This window comes from Cuculus canorus, chromosome 3 (genome assembly GCF_017976375.1).
Source record: "Cuculus canorus isolate bCucCan1 chromosome 3, bCucCan1.pri, whole genome shotgun sequence".
Classification (NCBI taxonomy): Eukaryota; Metazoa; Chordata; class Aves; order Cuculiformes; family Cuculidae; genus Cuculus; species Cuculus canorus.
This window is the reverse complement of record NC_071403.1, coordinates 41,748,556-41,762,905: the sequence shown is the minus strand read 5'-3', so window position 1 is coordinate 41,762,905 and position 14,350 is coordinate 41,748,556. Positions and strand designations below refer to the sequence as shown.

The 14,350-nt window shown below is 40.5% G+C and overlaps 1 protein-coding gene across 20 annotated transcripts in view; it reads left to right on the top strand.

Moving 5' to 3' along the window:
- Nucleotides 1–6,215: 6,215 nt before the first annotated feature.
- Nucleotides 6,216–14,350, top strand: part of EPB41L2 (erythrocyte membrane protein band 4.1 like 2) — a 117,046-nt gene continuing 108,911 nt past the window's right edge. For 19 of the 20 annotated variants that reach the window (XM_054061286.1, XM_054061279.1, XM_054061285.1 and 16 more), the window contains exons 1-2: nt 6,216–6,317; nt 9,995–10,075. The gene's annotated coding sequence lies outside the window, so the exon portion shown is untranslated. Of the gene's footprint in view, nt 6,318–6,957; nt 7,010–9,994; nt 10,076–14,350 lie in introns of those variants that run through there. The other variant, XM_054061266.1, reaches the window with a different exon arrangement.

The window sequence follows — 14,350 nt, the reverse complement described above, 5'->3', positions numbered from 1 at the left end:
TCAGAATCCAAGGCCAGAGGGTATCCACTGCATTCTTCTACTGCCATAAATGCAAAGCAGAATCACACATTAAAAAGTACTCACTTAGAAGGGGTGTCCCTTGACCAGCAATCAAACGTAGTAGCAACATCCACTCCTGCAGTGCCAAAGGGTACATTTCACATAAGTTCATGCACGTATATTAATTGGGTAACCTTGAGATGCTGCATATAAATTATATAGCTGGGCACATGAAGTCTTGTGTGTCCACAGACTGAAAATACTGTCCATAAAGAGTCTGGATTGATAACGCAGGTTTATTACATTAAAATTTCAGGTACAATAAACTTCTTTTCTTAATGCATGCTTTTACGCTGTAGCATGTTTTCTCTTAATTATGGAAGATATTTTCACATGCTTTTCCAATGTTGTGGAACCTTCCTGGATACCAGCAGACATGCCAACAGATGGATCTCTGGAAAAAAAGGAGATACATCTCCTTTCCAGAAAGCAGCCTTCTAGAAGCTTATTCCCATCTTTACGTAAACTTTGTGGAAGAAGGAGCGATAACCTCTTTCAGGAGCAATTTCTAACCACTCAAGATTTTACCCATTAAAACTCACAATGGTGGTGCTGAATAACTAAAGTTAAAGTAACTAAGAATTAAGTTTAAGAGTAGTTATATTATTGTAGTAAAAATAGATTATGCCATTTTATTGCATCTCCTTCAACTGTTTCTTCAAACCTTATTTTATTTCTTTCTTCTTCAAAATCTCTAAAATGGAGCAATCCTTACATACAAGGAGACAGCATGAGTATTTCTGCATGCCTTGTTTTCTTTTAACGTCAAATAGCTTACCATTGGAAATGGACATTTTCTCCCTCATATATTTTATTTTATAATACGACTCACAGCTGTGCTGCCAGACTAATGTGGAGTCTTTGCAGGATGAACATTGTAAAGAGGGAGTTACCTTAGTGTCATTTAGCTAAAACCAGGAAGTCTACTGGAGCAAGAGTTGAACAAACAGCCATTTTGACTACAGAATTATAATCTGTACAGACAGTAGCTCCAATACAAGGTTTAACATTTGATGTACTTATGAGCAAGTGTGGAATGAGTTTTCTAGCTTTTTAGCTAAGCCTTGTCTAACTTCACTTTCTGGAAGTTAACTGCATGTTTTTCGGACAGTGTCACATCTATGACTGTGGAGCTGAAGGCCATCCTCAAGTTGGTGGAATGCTGTAATTGAAAGGGGCAAAAAAGGGTCACACCTACAGCTAGTAGCAAACAGGACAGGTGACCCTAAACTGACCAACAGAGTATTCCAGCCCATATATGTTATGCTCTGTATAAAACTGGGGGGGCACAAAGGTCAAGTCCTCTTCTTCAGTGGCTGGCGTCCAATCCAGACCTCATTTGTCTTTTTCCTGTGATCCCGGAACTGTGTGTTCCTGAATCCAGTTTCAGAGTCTAGCTCCCTCCTGCCACTGAGTCCAGGCTGGGAACTATCCCCATGCCTGCTCTGCAGTATCAGTAGGAACACAGTCATTGAGGGGGAGGGTAATTTTGTATATTATATTATTATTATTTATTATTATTATTATTGTTGTTGGTTTTGTTGTTACATGAAAGCTGTTTTATTTTCCAACTCACAAGTCTCTCTTTCTCATTTCCCTTTCCTGAGGCATGGAGGGATTGGGATTGCAACTGCTCATGTTTAGCTGTCGATCAGGCCAGGCTGGTTCTAAACCATTACAGCTTATGTTCAGATGTGTTGCTGCAGTCTTTATTTCTGTTAGACAGTGCTTTGGTTGGATCAGCACTTGAAAGAAATTTTGCATATTGAGTGCAACAACAGATTGGTAGCGTTCTTATCATGATGGCACCTACACAAAATTCAGATATAAACTCAGAAAAACGGAGAGAGGGTGGAGGAGAATATTGAAAACTGGATTAGTGGCATTTCTCTAGTGCTAGTGCAGCAGCAGTGCATCTCAAAATCAGCAGACTATAAAAATCACCACCTGACGTTGTAGACAGAATGACAGACTTCACTTGGCTACCCAGATGTTCAATTACTCCACTTATGAAATTGCCTATATCCTTCTACTCCTTAGGCTGTGCATGTCCCGCTATAAAAGAGTTAAAGAAAAGTATACACCAAAAATTGCATCATGTTTTACATTTTCTAAAACGTAGCTGTTTAAACCAATGAAATTGCTAACTATTGCTTTTCCTAAATTGTACATCATAGAAGAAGAAGAGTTTGTCTTAAGGCAGCAGATTTTTCAAGAAACAACTAGCCTAAAGCCAGTAGGAGAAGAAACAGCAGCATAAATAAACCTCTCTGGGGGGCACTCTAACTGGGGTTCTCAGCAGAGGTATCTGAGTCTCTCTGAGGCAAAGAGCGAGAAGCAGCAAGTCTGAAATTTCACTACAGGCATTTCCACTGGTTTCAGCAACTTTGGGAACCTTATTGAAGCTAAGATTGATGCAGGCACAGCTGTTATTAATACTGTGCCAGTTAAACTTGCTCAGGCCAATGGTATTACATACTGGCAGCTACACAAGTGCTAGCAATGAGCAAAAACAGTTTGGATGGCACAAACCCTTACCTCCAAAAGCTACAGAGACCAAGTGTCTTCTGTTGTGTTTGTAAATTAACTTAAAAGTAGTAGTTACTGTTTTTAGGAAGGCATGGGAAGCTGCTCTATTATTTTGCTGAGGAACTGCAACATGTTCTGCTATAATTCCTTCACACTTAAGAGATGTTAAAGCAGCAGACTGTCCTGCATATAATAAGCATCTAACCCAGTTGCTATTGTGCTGATTGTAGCATCTGCTATATCAACGAAAGAATCAGAGTGACTGGTTTCCCTGAAAAAGAAAAATGATACTCTATCTTCTCTTTCAAAGAGCTGAAGGCTTTTTTTAAATGCCACTTTTGAACGTGGAACGAGATACTAAAAATACTTTATTCGCTTTATTTAAATTATACACTATAATAAATAAAACGTAAAGATTACAACATCAAGTAATATAGCTAGAGAGAATTAAAACTGCTTGTGCACTTGCATTATAATTCCTTCTTTTATTGTTGGTCCCTAACCTCTTTCACTAGATGCAGAATGAACAATGCTGAATTAAGCACAGATATCTAATACTGCTTGCTCTCTATTCACTGCCAACTCATTGCTTCTCTGTGTGCTTACATTAATTTGCTTTAACAGCAGTCCCATGAGCTGCAGGGTTGCTTTTACTTCTGAAACACAAAGATTGAAAAAAAGATATTCATCAGTGTCTAACAGGACTTGATTTCTTAATCTTATGTATTATGAAACACCCAGAATATTTATGATATATTGCTGGCTGTCTTAATTTTCTGTAGTAAGCTTCTCTAAATAAGACCTCAGCATCTTAAGATTGGCATTGTGAAAACAACCCCCCCAGTACTTTTACAAAATCAGATTCAAGCGATGTTGTACACACCATACAGACATTTTTTGTAAAGGAAACAGTATCTTAAATTTCTTCAGAATTCTGTAAAGAGCAGTCATGATCCTGCTCTTTCTCCTCTTTTCCCATTCTAATTTTCCTAGAAATGACACAAGGATTACAAAGAAAATAGCTTATTTTACTTCAGAGTTCTGCTCCAAAGTAGGAAAATCTATCCTGTGCACTGAAATAGGCATGGCTCAGTGTGCATACGAGGGCGAGGTGGGCAGTCTGTAGTTAACTTTAGGTTATAATGCATGAAAGGGATGAACTGGAGTTGTACAGGCAACATAGACTGTGATGGATTTTGCAAATTCAGTAGGAGCGCATGTAACGTAATTAATTTTCTTAATGAGAAAAGAAAAAGATAAAAGCTAGAAGATGCCTTGCTTTCTTAACTAGACAGTTGTTTGCTGGGGTTTTTTTTGTTGATTTGGGTTTTTTTTTACACCTGTCAGGACTACATTTCTCAGCTTTTTTCTTTCCTTGTACATATATGCACAAAATGCAGGCCAGAGTATCACCTCTTTGTCCAAGATTTGACATATACTCTCATATGCTGGAAGGAAAGTTTTGAAGAGAATGAAAAGCCTAATGCTTGTCTAAAGGAGAGCCAGAAGGGCTAAGGTAAGGGAGTTGCCCTTGGGTGGGGAAGATGCCAAGGGCAGACGACCCACAGCACTCCTGCAGCCTGTGCAGCACAGCTGCCCTTACACTCCATCAGTTTTTTCATATCCAGGCATAAGTTAGACAGACTGTCACTCTGATTGCATGTATTTTTTCAAACAGTGTTTTTCCAGGCACTGTTCATTCTTTGAGATGGTAACATCTCGTGTTAAATATGATCTGTGCTGAACACATGTGTTTTCTTCTGTGATCACCTCTGTTTGCAGTGCTTCCCTATCTCAAATGCAAGGTCAGGCAGAGAGCTGGCTCCAGAGCTCCAAATTAGCAAGTGATTTGGCTGTTGTGAAGTTCATAATAACATTGAAATTAGTCTTTGGGAAGTAATAGAATATGCATAAGATTTCTGGGAAAATTTATACATATGCATATAAATGGGAAATATATTTTGTAACTAGCTTTTGTCTCACTGCACATGATTGATGCAGAACACTCCCTCATGTTGCCCAGGCCTGATTAAGTATGCTTGCTCTCTAAAACTCCAAAACAAGTCTCAGAGCGAGTTTATTTGCTGGCATTTTCGGTATCACAGGGACAGGTGCCTGGTCAGACCAGGCTTTTTAGGGCTGTACCAACTAGGTTGTGGGAAACACCCGAAGAAACCCCTCCATTATACAGCTTTCCTCAGCATGGAAAATACTTTTCCTTCTACCCAGCCTGAACCTCTCATTTCAACTCACACACGTAGTCCCTCGGCCTCCCACCGTGCAGAGCCTGGCTGTGTCTTCTCAACCATGGGTGTTGGGGGTCTGCTATACCACACTCCCTCCTGCCATCTCTTCCCCAGGCTGGACCAGCCCCGTCTCTCAGCCACCCTCCATGGGAGGGGTGTTCCCTTCATCCTGGAGACCCTGCTGAGCCCCCTCCAGGAGCTTGTTCCGTGTAGCATCAGCAGATCATGAGCCTGCGCGGAGACACCACTGCCAGTCACAAGTGGTGTTCTTCAGGCCTCAGTGCTGGGGCCAGTTTTGTTCAGTATCTTTAGCAATGACCTGGATGAAGGTATTGAGTGAACCCTTAGTAAGTTTGCAGGTGACCCTAACCTGGGAGGAAGTGTCGATCTGCTTGAGGGTGAGGAGGCTCCTAAGGGATCTGAACAGGCTGGATCAGTGGGCTGAGACCAATGGGATGAGATTCAACAAAACCAAATGCTGGGTCCTGCACTGGGGGCACAAGAGCCCTGTGCAGTGCTACAGGCTTGGGGAAGAGTGACTGGAGAGCTGCTTGGCAGAGAAAGACCTGGGGGTGTTGGTTGACAGCCAACTGAACATGAGGCAGCAGTGTGCCCAAGGGGCCAAGAAGGCCAATGGTGTCTTGTTTGTGTCAGAAACAACATAGCCAGCAGGTCCAGAGAGGTTATTCTCCCTCTGTATTTGGCACTGGTGAGACCGCACCTCGAATCCTGTGCTTAGTCCTGGGCCTCTCACTACAAGAAAGACGTTGAGGCTCTGGAGTGTGTCCAGAGAAGAGTGATGAAGCTGGGGAAGGGGCTGGAGAACATGTCATTTGAGGAGCGGCTGAGGGAACTGGGGTTGTTTAGCCTGGAGAAAATGGCATGAGGAGAGACCTTATCCCTGCCTACAACTGCCTGAAAGGAGGTTGTAGAGAGGAAGGAGCTGACCTCTTCTCCCAAGTGGCAGGTGATAGGACAAGAGAGAATGGCCTCAAGCCACACCAGGGGAGGTTCAGATTGGACACAGGGAAGAAATTTTTCACTGAAAGGGTCATCAGGGACTGGAACTGCCCAGGGAGGTGGAGGCATTTAAAAGACTGGTAGATGAGGTGTTTATGGATATGGTTTAGTGGCAGATAGGAATGGTTGGACTCGATGATCCAAGAGGTCTTTTCATAGAATCATAGGATCACTAGGTTGGAAAAGACCTCTGAGACCACCGCCCCCCACCTGATGATTCTATGATTCTCTGACCCGCTGCCCGCGCGGGGCGGGGCGGGGGCGTCTCTCCCGCGCGGCGATCGGCGTGGGCCGCAGCCAATGGGGCGGCGGGGGCGGGGCCGCGGGCGGGGCGCGGGGGCGAGCGGGGCGCTGGTTGGGCGGGGGGCGGGGCCGGCGGGGTTTTCTCGCGGGCCGCGCTGACGGACGCGGTTCGGCAACTTCAACTTCGCGTGCGGGAGGCGGCGGCCGTGTGGGCGGCAGGTACCGGCGGCTCTGGGGGGGAGTTGTCGCCTCGGCGCTGTGTGTGAGAGGGTCCTGCTCCCGTGGAGGGGGCAGTCCTGCTGCCGCGGGGGGTTCCAAGCGCTGCCGCCGCCGTTTCGTCCCCCGAGCGGGGAGCCGGGGGCTGTCAGAGCCGGGACCGGCCGTGCGAGGCGCGGGGACGGCAGGGGGCGGCAGCGGCCCCCGAGGAAGCCGCGCCCGGAGTGGCGGGGCCTTTTCTCCGCTCCCCGGGCGTGCGGGGGTCCCTGGAGGAGGGGGGGGGGAGGGGGGGCGCACAGGCACAGCTCGTTTCTTCCTTGCTCTTTTCCCTAGAGGGTTGGTCGCAGCCAGGCGAGCCCCGAGGAGCCTCCTGGCCGGGGTTGGGGTGGTTGGGTTTGAGTGGGTGAGGTTGGGTTTGGGTTGACGTGGGTTGTACTGGGTGGGTTTGGGACACTCGCCCTCCCGCGGTCCCTGCATCTCCTGCGCCTTTGGGTCTCCCCTTTCTTACCTCCGAGGCTGAGAGGAAAAGAAGAGAAAGGCGGTTCTACCCTCTCCCCTCAAAAAAAAAAATTAAAAAGAATCTGTCTGGCGGTTGGCTTGTGCGCGAGGAGAAGAGGCTTCGTAGTTCTTTTACACCGCTCCTCATTCTTACAGCTTCATCTGTTTGCATCTTGGACTGGTTCTTTCTTATAGCTGTGAGTAACTGCAGAAGAATGGGCTAAACGGGACTCTCCACTGAAGCTGTTTATCAGTAATTAAATAGGAGATGGCAGAGGGGTTGGAACTAGATCTTTAAGGTCCCTTCCAACCCGAACTGTTCTATGATTCTATAAATTGAGAAGGCTTATGTGTTCCCAGTTTCCTTTCCCTGCAGGATTAGGATAAAAAACAGTGTAGAATCCTATTGTATGTTTTTACTTGCTGTTTGAAACAAGTCTGCCTTTCAGGATGTTATGACATCCTGAAATTAGTAAACATTATGCATTGAGGTCTTTAAAAAGTTATGATGTTATTTATAAATTCCAAGTCTGAAGTTATTTCCTATTTTCTTTTGTAAGGTTTGATTACAGTACTGTGAAGTCTGAATACTCTGAAAAGAGCTGTTAACACTGTGGTGACGTTTTTAGTGCAGCTTTTTTCCACAGGTGACGATCCCACCGAGTTGAAGTTAATCCCTTTTGATGTTAATAGCATTGCGCATGCATGTGTATGGCTAGAATGGATTTAAAGGAGGTTACTATATGAATGATCACTGCTTGACCTATGGGGAGTAGGTTTGAGGAATGGTTGTCTAAATGGTTATGATTTCCAGAAACAGCTTCTGAAATAAATCACTACCAGGGAACAAGTAATAGCCAGCTAGGCAGTAAACTTTGGTTAAGGTGCTCTGATACCAGTAGTGACTACCGAACAGTTCAACTAGGATGCTTTTTCTTGTAAAGATGTCTTAAGACCCATTTTTAATTAAAAACTTGTAATTTATAGCGTTGTCATTGATATGTAGTGCTCTACTTAGTTTTACTATCTGTGTGCTAGTATGGGTGCTTCCAAAGTGTTAGTGAAATGCAACAAGCTCATAGTTCCCCAAAACTTAGCCTTCAGCAATTTCTCATAAACTTGAATGTTTCCAGATCTGGAGAGTTTGAAATGACAAAGTGCTACTATCTAAAAAAATAAAGCTGAATGCTTTAGTGTGATATTTTTCATCTTCAAACAGCAGATAAATTCAGTCCGTAAACTACAGACCCAAGCTGTTGTGGAACAGACCCAGTTCAGAACCTTTTTTTGCGTCATCCTGGGTTATGCAGGAATGGCCCTGAAAGGGTGTTCAGCTGAAGTGTTCTGCTTCAGCTGTTGCTCTCTTCCCTTCCAACAGTTTTCCATTTTTGCTTGTCATGCTGTTTTCTATCTGGTGTTAACCTCTTATGGTGGGAAGTTGAGCTGCTTTCTCTTGCTTAAATTGCAATGTTCTGCTCAATTTGATTCCCTTTGGGCTTAGAATATGACCTTCCCTTCTGCATTTTTAGGGGTTGTGGCTCCCGAAGTTTGTATCAACAGGTTGTACCCATGGCAGATGAGCTTGCATTGTAGCAGTGTCATTTACAGTGGTTTAGAGAACACTTTCAAAATCAGTGTGTACACATGCTAGCAGTGGAAAAGAGGGGAAGTTCAAACTTCTTGACAGCCAGGCCCATGTGGAATAGACTTCAGGCTTCATTCCTTTGAAAATACACCTTTTGTTCCACCTCTAAATTGATAAGTCTCTAGCAACTGCAATCAATTCATACCGAGTTTCATTACCAGTTTTTAAATTAAAAAGTAGGAGCAAACAAAGGCAACTCTCTGAAGCTAGCCTGACTTTTAAGTCTGTTAATGGGGTTTCGGTGACTACACTCAATAGTTCTCGTTTAGAGAGGGTAACCCGAAGAATAGCTTTATTTATTGTATTTGATACGATCTGAATCATCTATTGAGTGTGCATATAGGCAAAATATACATTTGTGATGTGGCCAACTCCCAAGTCATGTATTTAAGGGTGAAGAATGTGGGTCATAGGTGGAAAATGGGAAAGTGTGCTAGGAAGTACAGACATTTAAAGCAGGCGTTGTGGGTTGTGATTAATAATAGTTTGGACGCAAGTTCTCCAAGTCATTATTAAAAAAAATCAAACTAGATATATAAACAACAATTAAAATGTATGACAATATAATAAAATCTTTCTGCAGTTTGTGCTTATGGAATTCCTTTTTTGTACTCTGTTCACTTCCAGCATTAAACTTTAGAAAGTTAATAGTAATAACCAGAAAGAACTTCAGAAGTTTCAAGAACTGGGAAGCAAGTTTCAGTACAGAAGTGTTGTATTTAAGAATTAAAAGGGGAAGGAGCAAACTAAAGTGGTGATAGATGTACCGGTGATGTGCATGACAGCAGATAATAGTGGCTATGAAATGACTTAGTGGCAGGAAAAGGGTCCAAATGGCCTGTATTTTTAATAATTATGTCTGTAAAAATACAGAATTACTCTACTTAAAGAGGACAAATTTTTTACATTTTAGTTTACTGTGTCGATTTCAGTGAGGTAAAAATCATTTTACCAAAGGTTGTAGTGTATAGTGTATTTTCCATTATCTATTTTTAAAGTAAGATTGAATGCTTTCCTGAGAAAGACGTACTCATTCAAATGCTGGTTTCATTCTGGAACTGATTTCTAGTTGAGGGGGGGGGTGCGAGAAGAGGGAAGGTGAGCTTTCTTTCTCATTGCAGGCAAATTTAACCCAAGAAAAGCAGGATTAGGAAACTGTTCATTGTATGCTCACACAGTGGTTGGATGCAAGAAAGGGGATGTGAGAGTGTGTGATTGTCTTATAGCCTGGGTTATAAGGAAAGTCAGACTACGTTGTAAGGAGTTTTTTCTGACCTTCTAAATTGAAAGAAAAGCCTACTATTGACTTTAAGAATGTTAGATTTATAATAAAACTGCCAGTTCTATTTTTTTAAAAAGATAAAATCAAAGTTGCAAGTTAAATGATTGTGTATTTTTTTCCCCGATTTGGAAGAATGTTCAGATTTTAAAAATATTTCTTATTTAAGCACAGTTCAATCTCACTTATCTTTTTTTCTATCACTTGGTGGGATAATTTTTGGTGCAATTTGACTACAAATTTAACTTTCTCTTACAGGTAACGAAGATATTTTACTGTAGTCCAGTTGTCGTAATTGATTGGATTCTACTGATTTCAAGACTCGTACTGGAGTTAGAGGTAACTTATGGGTTTGGTTTTTTTTTTCAAATTGGAAGTCTTGCTGTAGGAATTTACTAAATAGGCAAAGTTCTGTTTCAGCTTCTCAGATATTTTTGCTGTTGATGTGATAAATTTACATGATTTAAGTTGTCAGTTTTGTAATATTTTATGGGAAAGAACATATTAATGATACGGTAAATATTTCTACTTTTGGATATTCTTCAATTCTTAATGAAGAAGTTTGTGATATAAACTGTTCTGTGAAAGTAATTTTACTAGTGGCTTATTTCCTCTGTAGACTTCACTTGTCTTTGAGTACTTGGTAAATTACTGACGTAAGTGAAGAGCATATCAACAGAATCTTGATTGGGTAATCAAAAAATACCTATACCGTTTGGTTAGTGAAATGAAAGTTGTGTTCCATGTATGGTATGAGGTTATAGACTTGCATGTAATGCAAGTGGGACAATGCAGCAAGAATACATGCTTGTTTGTTTTACCAGACTCGAGGGCGGGGAAGGGAAAATTATTTCCATTGCAATAGTGTCTGATGTTTTAATGGCACTTTGCAAGCACTATGTTACGCTGCTGCCTGCCCAGCAAGCTCCATAAGGATTGCTGACCATAATGTGGAATAGCGTTCCCTAGTTTCAGTTTACAGCTCGTAATTTTCTTGGGTTTTATGTAGCTCCTTACATCTGACATACTGTAATACTTTGAAAGTAGAAAAAATTGAAGAAATGTATGGACTTAAAATGTTAAACTTCAAACTCAAACAAAACAAAACTCAAATCTTGTTTCCCTTCTTAAATCATTTTCTTCACTTGCTCTTTACTTTTTTGTTTCCTAATTGTGGAGGAAATCTAGGGCTGGATCTTTTAAGAGTAGATAACTTTTAAAATCTCACAAAGATTTTCAGATACTTATACTTCACTTTGCAAATCACAACTTCCTTTGATGGAACAATGTTTAGTGACTGATCTCAAGTATGAGATGCTTTGGAGGCTTGACTACACTTAAGTTGGACTCTTCATAAATTGCTGATTGTCTCTGAATATTGTCAGAAGTAGGTACTACTGCCATTTATCTCTGTAGTGTTTTTGTTAATAGCGAATTGGCTCTTCAGAGACCTTGTGAAGGAGTTGCAGGAAGATCCTTTCTTTAGAACTTGGAGACTGTCAGTGTCTAGAGGGTTAACTGAGTGTTTTACTTAATATTATATTTACCATGGTGCTCATTGGTCTGTGTCCTGTTTCTCCACCCTGTTTTTTTCTGAATGGTGTGATACAGCCTGTCTTTTAACTTACCTTGCTGTTACGAAGTGATGCAGCGTGTCTGCTCTGTAAGGTTACTGTTTGAAGACTTCGGCACTGAGTAGTAAAATAAGTTTAGCTAAGGACAGTTTAACAATCCTGTGGATTGTTTTGGTGCTCTAGGTTTGCATCGTCTCTTTTGCTTCTGTCTGTGGTTTTCTGTTTGTAAAGCACTAGTTCTGGAGAAGTTTTCTGTAGGAAAAGATGTTCAGTTACCAGAAAATAAAAATAGATTCCAAAAAAGAAGTATGGACTGAAAGATCAGTTTCATCTTAAGTTGCTTGCACTGATGACAAAGCAGAGTTTAACCAAATATTTATTGTTGAAGTGACTCTGTAATTAGTAGTGTTGTACAGCTAAATGTAACACTAGTTTTTACTGTAAATTACTGCTATCCCATTACTGTGGCTTGAGAAGTATAGAGTGTAGCTGTGGTGTTCTTTTTAGTGGCCTGGATAAGAATTTGACTACAACATTTTAAGAACATAGTTTTTATATTTTTAATAGCATTCTTCAGTACATATTTAAATGATGTGATCTCTTACCACAATGGAAAATTAGAACAGCTTTTTCTTATTTGAAATACTCGGCTTTACTGTATATGGGATTTAAAATATATATTCTTGTTGCAGGCTTTTGAATTGGTAAGCCAGGCCTTTACATTCTGATTGACTCAGCATGTATCCCCTACGACTTCTGAAAATCACCCTAAATTTAAAATCTGATGCTGAAAATATGCACTTGGGTTTCATGTTTATTGAAACTTTTTTTGTTTCCAGTTACTTACATAAGCAAGGATTCATTTGTAAAATATTTTAAAATATACTGAGTATGACTATGTCCTGCAAACTTGTTTGAGTGTGAGCATTTCTATTTTGGATCTGAAAGTTCTTATTCAATTTTGAAATAGTGTTTGGTACTTTGTAGACACTGTTGAATAAAGCATTTGCTTTATTGCAGGTGAAAGAAGCTGGTTTATCCCATTTGGCTTCCTTCTTTTGAAGTTGTACTTGAATGTTGTACTTAACTAATACTGTAGCAGCAGTTGTTTCATCATCAGTCAATTAAAGAAATGTAGCAAAATAGTAAGCCTGTATATAATTTTATTTTCTCTTGGATGACTTGATCTTTTTTCTTGTATGGCTCTTTGGATACTTTTCCTGGTAGGAATATTGTGCTATTGAACGAATCTGAAGCAAATCCAGTGTCTGGAGGGAAAGGGTGAGGGAAACCCACAACCAGAATCCAAAGCATGTCATGGCATGAACTTCACATTTGACTCCATGTTAGATCTTAAGACTGCTTTGTCTCCTTTGTAATTCACATTTTTTGTACTGTAGTAATCTTTGACAAGAGTTTAGCTGTATAACAGTCAGAGGTGGCTGCTCAGATCAAGCAGAGGACTCCTGCATATCAATGCTGCTACTCTTTGCAAACCCCAATTGCAAGTGATTTTAGTATTAAATCTGTTTTGGACTCTGAACTCCTGCTGATTAACTGAAGCTATTGGCTATTTGGGCTCATTGTCACAGTGTGCTTTCTCTACTCTGTGTGCTTGAGGATGTCTTGTGAAAAGCGAGTAATGTTTAATAAGATCTGTACGCTTCCAGATTTACTTATTTTTCCTTCCCCCCATCTTGAGTCTATTTGGCTGACAACATGAGTCCATTATAACTTTTCTGGATACATTGAAATATTTTTACTTAGACGGGTAAGACATTTCTGAGGACTGAAATACATGTTCTCAGTCTTTTACCTCTTAATTCCATTCAGTAGAAAAGGTGAAAAATAGCATATTTAAATATTACTTTTTTGTAGCATTTTAATTTAGTCCCAGTGTAATTTTAGAAGATAAGGGTGCTATTTAAGTTCCATGGGATAACTGCAGAATAGGGTGATGACTTTTGAGACCAAATACTTGAGGTATTCCAGGAAAAAAGTTTACACTACTATCAGCACATTGTTCTTCTACTGTAGTAGAAATGTAACTACATATATAAATTAAATTTGGAATGCTTCAGTCCTGTGCTCTAGATGAGAAAAGGTGCCTTCTCCATAGGAATGCTCTGTAAAATGACAGATTACCAGAGACTGATGTTTAAAAACCTCATCCAAACACAATGAAATCTTACTACAGAACACAGTAGTGAACAGCAGTGTTCTGCCTTGGGGAGAGTGACAGCATGATGCATTCAAATAATCATGTGTTAAGAAACCTTGTATGACTAATTTAACTAGATATTTCTGCTTTCTGAAGACTTGAAGGGGTCAAAGAAAAACTTACTGTGGCTTCCTGTATACAATACCACATGCTTGTTTTAGCAAATGTAGTAAAAATTAGATAACCCGACATTCCACTTCCATCCCTAGACCATTAAACTCAATCCTGACAGAATATTTGCTATCTTTACTAGAGGCTAGATATTAAATGTGTGGCAGACTTCTCTGAAGGAAAAGTTCGTGCAATTTTAGTTCCCATATGAAAGGATGATGCTAGAAGCTGCATTACTTCTTATCTCTGTAGGTATTATGGTTATTTGTTTCTTATATTTCAGAAAGTGTCATGAAATTTTATAAAAATACACATACTGTAGCTGAAGTGTATCTTCTGTGCTTAATGTGAAGTCTAAATGATTTAACTGTTTATTTTGAGGAATTGTGATACTTGAAGTACTGGGCTATGAATGAAAAGTATTTTATTTACTGCTTGCAAATGGATTTATAAAAGTCAATGTTAAGCATGCAAGAGATGCTCTTAATATGTTTGGAGCAGATTTGCTTCAGCCTTTCTTTTTTTTTATAAGACTTCATTTTTTTGGGGGGGGTGTGTGCTCAGGCCTTTTTCCAGTGTTCCCTGATATTTTTTTTATTCACTTGTTTCGAGGCGACACCTACAGTGAAGACTGTTTTACCATAAAATTCCCCAGCTCTTGGTGCTGATTTAGAGTATTTCTTAAGCCTTAGACAGAGGGCAAGATAT